The sequence below is a fragment of the Bufo gargarizans genome, chromosome 7 (assembly GCF_014858855.1).
Source record: "Bufo gargarizans isolate SCDJY-AF-19 chromosome 7, ASM1485885v1, whole genome shotgun sequence".
NCBI classification, from domain to species: Eukaryota; Metazoa; Chordata; class Amphibia; order Anura; family Bufonidae; genus Bufo; species Bufo gargarizans.
In genome coordinates, this window is record NC_058086.1 from 173,301,112 (window position 1) to 173,310,012 (window position 8,901).

Below are 8,901 nucleotides of genomic sequence, written 5' to 3' on the forward strand. Positions count from 1 at the left end.
CATCTGCCCCTACCATCCCTACAAGTATAAACCTCCATCATCTGCATCTACCATCCTCTGAATAGGTCGTCAGTATCTGATCATTGGGGGTCCGACACCTGGGACCTCCGCCGATCAGCTGTTTGAGCTCCACTGCCTTCTCACACCAGTCTCACCGCCGTCCATTGTATAGTGGATGTGCTTGGTATCACGCTCCGCTCTATACAAGTGAAGGATGGGACATGACACTAATGGGATTATTGACTGTGGGATTGGGGGGAGTGGTGACCCCTCGCCATAAGGTGAGGAGCCTGCCTGATACCCGAGACCACAGAATAAGTGTCAACTGTGGGACCATATGTAAGTCACTGTAACATTACAGATCTGATCGTGGCCACGGGAGCCTCCAGTATATTTATATATCAAAGTTCGATTCCCTTGAGCAGTGGAGGTCATAATGTGAATGCTAGGGGGACACAGGTCTCCAGGACACCAACCTTCAGGGGCCCAGAGGATCTCATGAACTCCTGGGTTTTTGAAGCTGCTTTGCTCATCAGTTTTCTCCATACTGAAATCACACATTTTTATTTTTTGCTGCAGTTTTTGAGCCACACACAGAAGTGGACCCGGCAGGAAGGGCAAGTATCGGTCCATCCACTACAGTCCTCCTTCATCCGACCTGGGGTTGGGCTCAAACACTGCACCAAAAAGTGCATGTGTGATACCAGCAGCTACCATGTATATAACCACGGACCACATATACTAACAGGAGCCTTATCTGTACCACTGCCCCTATATAACCACGGACCACATATACTAACAGGAGCCTTATCTGTACCACTGCCCCTCTATAACCACGGACCACATATACTAACAGGAGCCTTATCTGTACCACTGCCCCTATATAACCACGGACCACATATACTAACAGGAGCCTTATCTGTACCACTGCCCCTATATAACCACGGACCACATATACTAACAGGAGCCTTATCTGTACCACTGCCCCTCTATAACCACGGACCACATATACTAACAGGAGCCTTATCTTTACCACTGCTCCTATATAACCACGGACCACATATACTAACAGGAGCCTTCTCTGTACCACTGCCCCTCTATAACCACAGACCACATATACTAACAGGAGCCTTATCTGTACCACTGCCCCTTTATAACCACGGACCACATATACTAACAGGAGCCTTCTCTGTACCACTGCCCCTCTATAACCACTGACCACATATACTAACAGGAGCCTTATCTGTACCACTGCCCCTCTATAACCACGGACCACATATACTAACAGGAGCCTTATCTGTACCACTGCCCCTCTATAACCACGGACCACATATACTAACAGGAGCCTTATCTGTACCACTGCCCCTCTATAACCACGGACCACATATACTAACAGGAGCCTTATCTGTACCACTGCCCCTCTATAACCACGGACCACATATACTAACAGGAGCCTTATCTGTACCATGTTTAGCAGGTGGTCAGACTGTGGTCCTGTGGGCACTGATTCTGTATGGAGGATGTATAACAAGAAGTAAGCGACATGACACTGACATCTGCCCAGGGGTGAGGATACCCTGAGCTCATTAACTGTCTATCAGCCGCCTAGTGCATCCCATACAGAGAGGAACTGTACAGAACATGTAAGTGTATATGTGTATATACAGGTCCTGTGTACAGTGTAGTGTGTATATACAGGTCCTGTGTACAGTGTAGTGTGTATATACAGGTCCTGTGTACAGTGTAGTGTGTATATACAGGTCCTGTGTAGTGTGTATATACAGGTCCTGTGTACAGTGTAGTGTGTATATACAGGTCCTGTGTACAGTGTAGTGTGTATATACAGGTCCTGTGTACAGTGTAGTGTGTATATACAGGTCCTGTGTAGTGTGTATATACAGGTCCTGTGTACAGTGTAGTGTGTATATACAGGTCCTGTGTACAGTGTAGTGTGTGAATACAGGTCCTGTGTACAGTGTAGTGTGTATATACAGGCCCTGTGCACAGTGTAGTGTGTATATACAGGTCCTGTGTACAGTGTAGTGTGTATATACAGGCCCTGTGTACAGTGTAATGTGTATATACAGGCCCTGTGTACAGTGTAGTGTGTATATACAGGTCCTGTGTACAGTGTAGTGTGTATATACAGGTCCTGTGTACAGTGTAGTGTGTATATACAGGTCCTGTGTACAGTGTAGTGTGTATATACAGGTCCTGTGTACAGTGTAGTGTGTATATACAGGTCCTGTGTACAGTGTAATGTGTATATACAGGCCCTGTGTACAGTGTAGTGTGTATATACAGGTCCTGTGTACAGTGTAGTGTGTATATACAGGTCCTGTGTACAGTGTAGTGTGTATATACAGGTCCTGTGTAGTGTGTATATACAGGTCCTGTGCACAGTGTAGTGTGTATATACAGGTCCTGTGTACAGTGTAGTGTGTATATACAGGCCCTGTGTACAGTGTAATGTGTATATACAGGCCCTGTGTACAGTGTAGTGTGTATATACAGGTCCTGTGTACAGTGTAGTGTGTATATACAGGTCCTGTGTACAGTGTAGTGTGTATATACAGGTCCTGTGTACAGTGTAGTGTGTATATACAGGTCCTGTGTACAGTGTAGTGTGTATATACAGGTCCTGTGTACAGTGTAATGTGTATATACAGGCCCTGTGTACAGTGTAGTGTGTATATACAGGTCCTGTGTACAGTGTAGTGTGTATATACAGGTCCTGTGTACAGTGTAGTGTGTATATACAGGTCCTGTGTACAGTGTAGTGTGTATATACAGGCCCTGTGTACAGTGTAATGTGTATATACAGGCCCTGTGTACAGTGTAGTGTGTATATACAGGTCCTGTGTACAGTGTAGTGTGTATATACAGGTCCTGTGTACAGTGTAGTGTGTATATACAGGTCCTGTGTACAGTGTAATGTGTATATACAGGTCCTGTGCACAGTGTAGTGTATATACAGGTCCTGTGTACAGTGTAGTGTGTATATATAGGTCCTGTGTACAGTGTAGTGTGTGTATATACAGGTCCTGTGTACAGTGTAGTGTGTATATACAGGTCCTGTGCACAGTGTAGTGTATATACAGGTCCTGTGTACAGTGTAGTGTGTATATACAGGTCCTGTGTACAGTGTAATGTGTATATACAGGTCCTGTGTACAGTGTAGTGTGTATATACAGGTCCTGTGTACAGTGTAATATGTATATACAGGTCCTGTGTACAGTGTAATGTGTATATACAGGTCCTGTGTACAGTGTAGTGTGTATATACAGGTCCTGTGTACAGTGTAGTGTGTATATACAGGTCCTGTGTACAGTGTAGTGTGTATATACAGGTCCTGTGTACAGTGTAATGTGTATATACAGGTCCTGTGTACAGTGTAGTGTGTATATACAGGTCCTGTGTACAGTGTAATGTGTATATACAGGTCCTGTGTACAGTGTAATGTGTATATACAGGTCCTGTGTACAGTGTAGTGTATATACAGGTCCTGTGTACAGTGTAGTGTGTATATACAGGTCCTGTGTACAGTGTAATGTGTATATACAGGTCCTGTGTACAGTGTAATGTGTGTATATACAGGTCCTGTGTACAGTGTAGTGTGTATATACAGGTCCTGTGTACAGTGTAATGTGTATATACAGGTCCTGTGTACAGTGTAGTGTATATACAGGTCCTGTGTACAGTGTAGTGTATATACAGGTCCTGTGTACAGTTTAGTGTGTGAATACAGGTCCTGTGTACAGTGTAGTGTATATACAGGTCCTGTGTACAGTGTAGTGTGTATATACAGGTCCTGTGTACAGTGTAGTGTATATACAGGTCCTGTGTACAGTTTAGTGTGTATATACAGGTCCTGTGTACAGTGTAGTGTGTATATACAGGTCCTGTGTACAGTGTAATGTGTATATACAGGTCCTGTGCACAGTGTAGTGTATATACAGGTCCTGTGTAGTGTGTATATACAGGTCCTGTGTACAGTGTAGTGTGTATATACAGGTCCTGTGTACAGTGTAGTGTGTATATACAGGTCCTGTGCACAGTGTAGTGTGTATATACAGGTCCTGTGTACAGTGTAGTGTGTATATACAGGTCCTGTGTACAGTGTAGTGTGTGTATATACAGGTCCTGTGCACAGTGTAGTGTATATACAGGTCCTGTGTAGTGTGTATATACAGGTCCTGTGCACAGTGTAGTGTGTATATACAGGTCCTGTGTACAGTGTAGTGTGTATATACAGGTCCTGTGTACAGTGTAATGTGTATATACAGGTCCTGTGCACAGTGTAGTGTATATATACAGGTCCTGTGTAGTGTGTATATACAGGTCCTGTGCACAGTGTAGTGTGTATATACAGGTCCTGTGTACAGTGTAGTGTGTATATACAGGTCCTGTGTACAGTGTAGTGTGTATATACAGGTCCTGTGTACAGTGTAGTGTGTATATACAGGTCCTGTGTAGTGTGTATATACAGGTCCTGTGTACAGTGTAGTGTGTATATACAGGTCCTGTGTACAGTGTAATGTGTATATACAGGTCCTGTGTACAGTGTAGTGTGTATATATAGGTCCTGTGTACAGTGTAGTGTGTATATATAGGTCCTGTGTACAGTGTAGTGTATATACAGGTCCTGTGTACAGTGTAGTGTATATACAGGTCCTGTGTACAGTGTAGTGTGTATATACAGGTCCTGTGTACAGTGTAGTGTATATACAGGTCCTGTGTACAGTGTAGTGTGTATATACAGGTCCTGTGTACAGTGTAGTGTGTATATACAGGTCCTGTGTACAGTGTAATGTGTATATACAGGTCCTGTGCACAGTGTAGTGTGTATATACAGGTCCTGTGTACAGTGTAGTGTGTATATACAGGTCCTGTGTACAGTGTAGTGTATATATAGGTCCTGTGTACAGTGTAGTGTGTGAATACAGGTATTGTGTACTATATATATATCATATATATATATTTTTTCAGCTTGTTCAGTGCGGGGGTGCTGACATTAGCTAATGAGTCACGCACAGAAAAATGGCGTCCTCTGCTCAGGTACGTGCGGAGGATGGATTGTATTTAACTTTTTAGTGGGGTTAAATCTGGGCGTTACCATAGCGACCTATTCCCAGCCGGAGTACGCAGCTCCTACTGTGAACACATCAGGGTGCAGAGTACTGGGGTAAAAATAATGAGACAGCTGGAGTACCGGGACAAGAAGTAATGAGACAGCTGGAGTACCAGGACAAGGAATAAAGAGACAGCGTAGTATTGGGGCAAGAAGTAGTGAGACACCAGGAGTATCGAGGCAAGAAGTAATGAGACAGCTGGAGTACCGGGGCTAGAAATATTGAGACAGCCAGAGTATCGGGGCGAGAAGTCATGAGACAGCCGGAGTACCGGGGCAAGAAGTAATGAGACAGCCAGAGTACCATGGCAAGAAGTAATGAGACACCTGTTGTACCAGGGTAAGAAGTAATGAGACAGTTGGAGTACCGGAGCAAGAAGTAATGAGACTGCTGGAATACTGGGGCAAGAAGTAATGAGACGGCTGGAGTACTGGGGCAAGAAGTAATGAGACATCTGGAGTACCGTGGCAAGAAATATTGAGACAGCTAGAGTACCGGGGCAAGAAGTAATGAGACACCTGGAGTACCAGGGCAAGAAATAAGATAGCTGGAGTACCGTCACAAGAAGTAATGAGACAGCTGGAGTATCGGGGCAAGAAATAATGAGACAGCCGGAGTACCGGGGAGAGAAGTAATGAGACATCGGGAGTGTCGAGGCAAGAAGTAATGAGACAGCCGGAGTACCAGGGCAAGAAATAATGAGACAGCTGGAGTACTAGTGTCATGGCGCGGTGTGGGTGGTTAACTCCACACCGAACACAGGAGGGAAGAGAAGAGGTACTAGGCCTGGAAACTAGAGAAAGGGGAAAGGTCACCACCTAGTGAATCCCTAAACCGAGCCCAAACTACTATCCGTATGAACAGACCTCGATGGTAGAAATTTGAATACACAGGAACATAGAGCCCAATCTGACCCTAAAGTACCCTGGAAATAATGTCAGGACAAAAGACGACCTGTTCCTTCCCAGCTGAAGGAACAGGAGACTCCCTCAGGCCTAATATCAAAAGTTAGGGGAATACAATAAACTAGAAATAGACATTTAACTCCAAAGTACGTGGACGAGCAGGAACTCAGTGGAGAACCAAATACTGGCACTTCCACAACCAGAAAGGAGCTGTCAACCGCATAGCATGATGGGTGAGACTAAATAGAGGAGTTGGAATGACCACTTAAGCTACACCTGAGGCCAGAGCTGTGGTCATAACCAGCAACAACACAGAAACAAGTGAAACCAGAGAGGCTGTCAGATCACATCACGTGCAGCCAGTCTCTTAGATCTTCTGACCCCGGGTTTCACCAGACGACTAGCATTAATGTCGGCTGCTGGAACCCACATCCTCTCTTCTGGTCCATAACCCTTCCAGTGAACGAGATACTGGAGGGATCTATGGAGAATTCGGGAGTCCGTTATCCTGCCTATCTGAAATTCCAGATTACCTTCCACCATGATAGGAGCAAGAGGCACGGAGGAGAGCTCAACTGGTTCAACATATCTCTTCAACGACTTATGGATGACATTATGAATCTTCAAAGCCTGAGGAAGTTCAAGACAAAAGGCAACTGAGTTGATAATGGCAGAGATCTTATATGGACCAATAAACCTTGGACCCCTTCCAAGAAGGTACTTTCAACTTAATATTTCTTGTGGACAGCCACTCAGATTCACCCACTCTCAGGTCCGGACCATTCATACGTCACTTGTCAGCCATAAGTTTATACTTGTTGCCCATCTTTTTCAGATTATTCAGAATTTTCCACCAAATAGATGACAAAGAAGAGGAAAATCGTTCCTCCTCAGGAATACTGGAAGTTTGAGAACCAGAAAATGTGCCAAACTGCGGATGGAACCCATATACCCCAAAAAACAGCAACCTATCAATGGACTCCTGTCTGCGGTTATTTATGGAAAACTCGCCTAAAGACATGTCACGGGCGTTCCCATGACAGGTACAAGGAGATCGGAGAGACTGGCAAATCGTGGGTTAAATTGACTAAGTTTACTGTGGATCTTATTGTGTCTGTGTTTTGGTGAATGCCACACCCCTTGCTTCAGGTGTTGCTTGTTGGTAATTTACCTTCCCCATAAGTAGCCGCTTCTCACTCTTGGAGTTGCTGCTTCTGGAGTCGCCAGTTTTCTACTTTCAGATGAGTCTTGTCTGTTTTTATTGTTTTGTGTTTGTTATATTCCCTGTTGTTTGTATCTGGGCCTGAGACAGAGACTTCCATTTGTCCATCTGGGGAGAAATGGGTTGTCTCTGGTCCTAACCTCATTCCAGGGACTTATAGGGATATAAGGGTCTAGGTATGCAGCCTATGAATATTCCTACCTTAAAGGTCTATTCATATTGATAGGTAGTTAGGGCCCAGATTAGGGTTGTTTAGGAGGTGACCTGTCCCTTCCCTAGTTTCCAGGCCCAGTTACTGTTCCGCTTCCCTTCTGTGTTTAGTGTGGAGTTTTTTCCCCACACTGATCGTGATATTATAAACCGCCGAATAATCGTCATTTTGTTGTCGGTATCAGTTCAGCCATGGATGTATGTTATCGCTGCACTGACCAGACAGCTACAGGGGCTGTCTATGGAGGTGGATGACCTCTCGGGGGGGGGGGGGGGGGGGGGGTGATTATTTTATTCGGTTCAGGGAAGCGTCCAAATTGTACTTTAAGTTGCGTCCACACTCATCTGGGGACGAGAGCCAGAGAGCGAGTGTGATTGTTTTGTTGCCCAGTCTTGTGCTTTTTCTCTGCCGACCGGATCACAGTCTCTCCAATCAGTAGATACATTTTTTGGAGCTTTAGGTCTCATCTATGATGACCCGGACCGAACCTCCCTGGCCGAGACTAAATTACGCAGCCTGCGTCAAGGATAGCGTTCGGCAGAGATCTATTTTTCAGAATTTAGGAGGTGGGCTATGGATATTGAGTGGAACGATCCAGCTCTCCTTAGCCAGTTTTATCAGGAATTATCTGAGAGGCTGAAAGACGCTTTGGCCTTTCATGAGAATCCTGAGTCTTTGGAAGCCACTATGTCTAGGACGTTCTATTACATAACGTACCGTATTCCTTTGACTCTTTGGGTGAAGAGACTCCTGAGCTTATACCTGGGGATGAACCCATGCAATTAGGGGGAGCGACTCCGGGATCTGCTTGCAAAAGTAGGAGTCGCAAGCAGGGAGCATGTTTTTTCTGTGGTCAAAGGGGACATTTTCTCAATATACGTCCAAGCCTTTCAGCGGCAAAAAGAGAAACAAAAAGGGCGTCTAAATCCCATCTGACTATCGGAGGTGTGAGTTGGGAGTCAAAGAATGTGCATTTGTCCTTTGCTGGTAGTACCCGATTTCTCCTGACTGCCGAGGTGGCGCTAGAGTCCAAAACTGTGGGAATTGAAGTATTTATCGACAGCGGGGCCGGGGTCAACCTGATTGATGCTCAGTTTGTCCGCATGCACCATTTATCACCAAGTACATTAAAAAATACATTCCTGTATTTGCTATTGATTCTGCCCCTCTTACTCAGAGGTGCTTGTCGCAAGTTTTGCATGATATCAGATTAAGAGCGGGTGACTTTCATCAAGAAGTTATCTTGTGTTTTGTCTTGGAAGGTCTCCCTGCACCTATGGTTCTGGGTTTACCGTGGCTTGCCAAGCATAATCCAACTCGATCGGCAAACTAGGCAGATTCTGGATTGGGGGACTATTGCATTGATAATTGTCTCAATACATTCTTTTCTGTGGTTTCTACTAAGGCTGCACCCTCTTTTATATCCAAGTT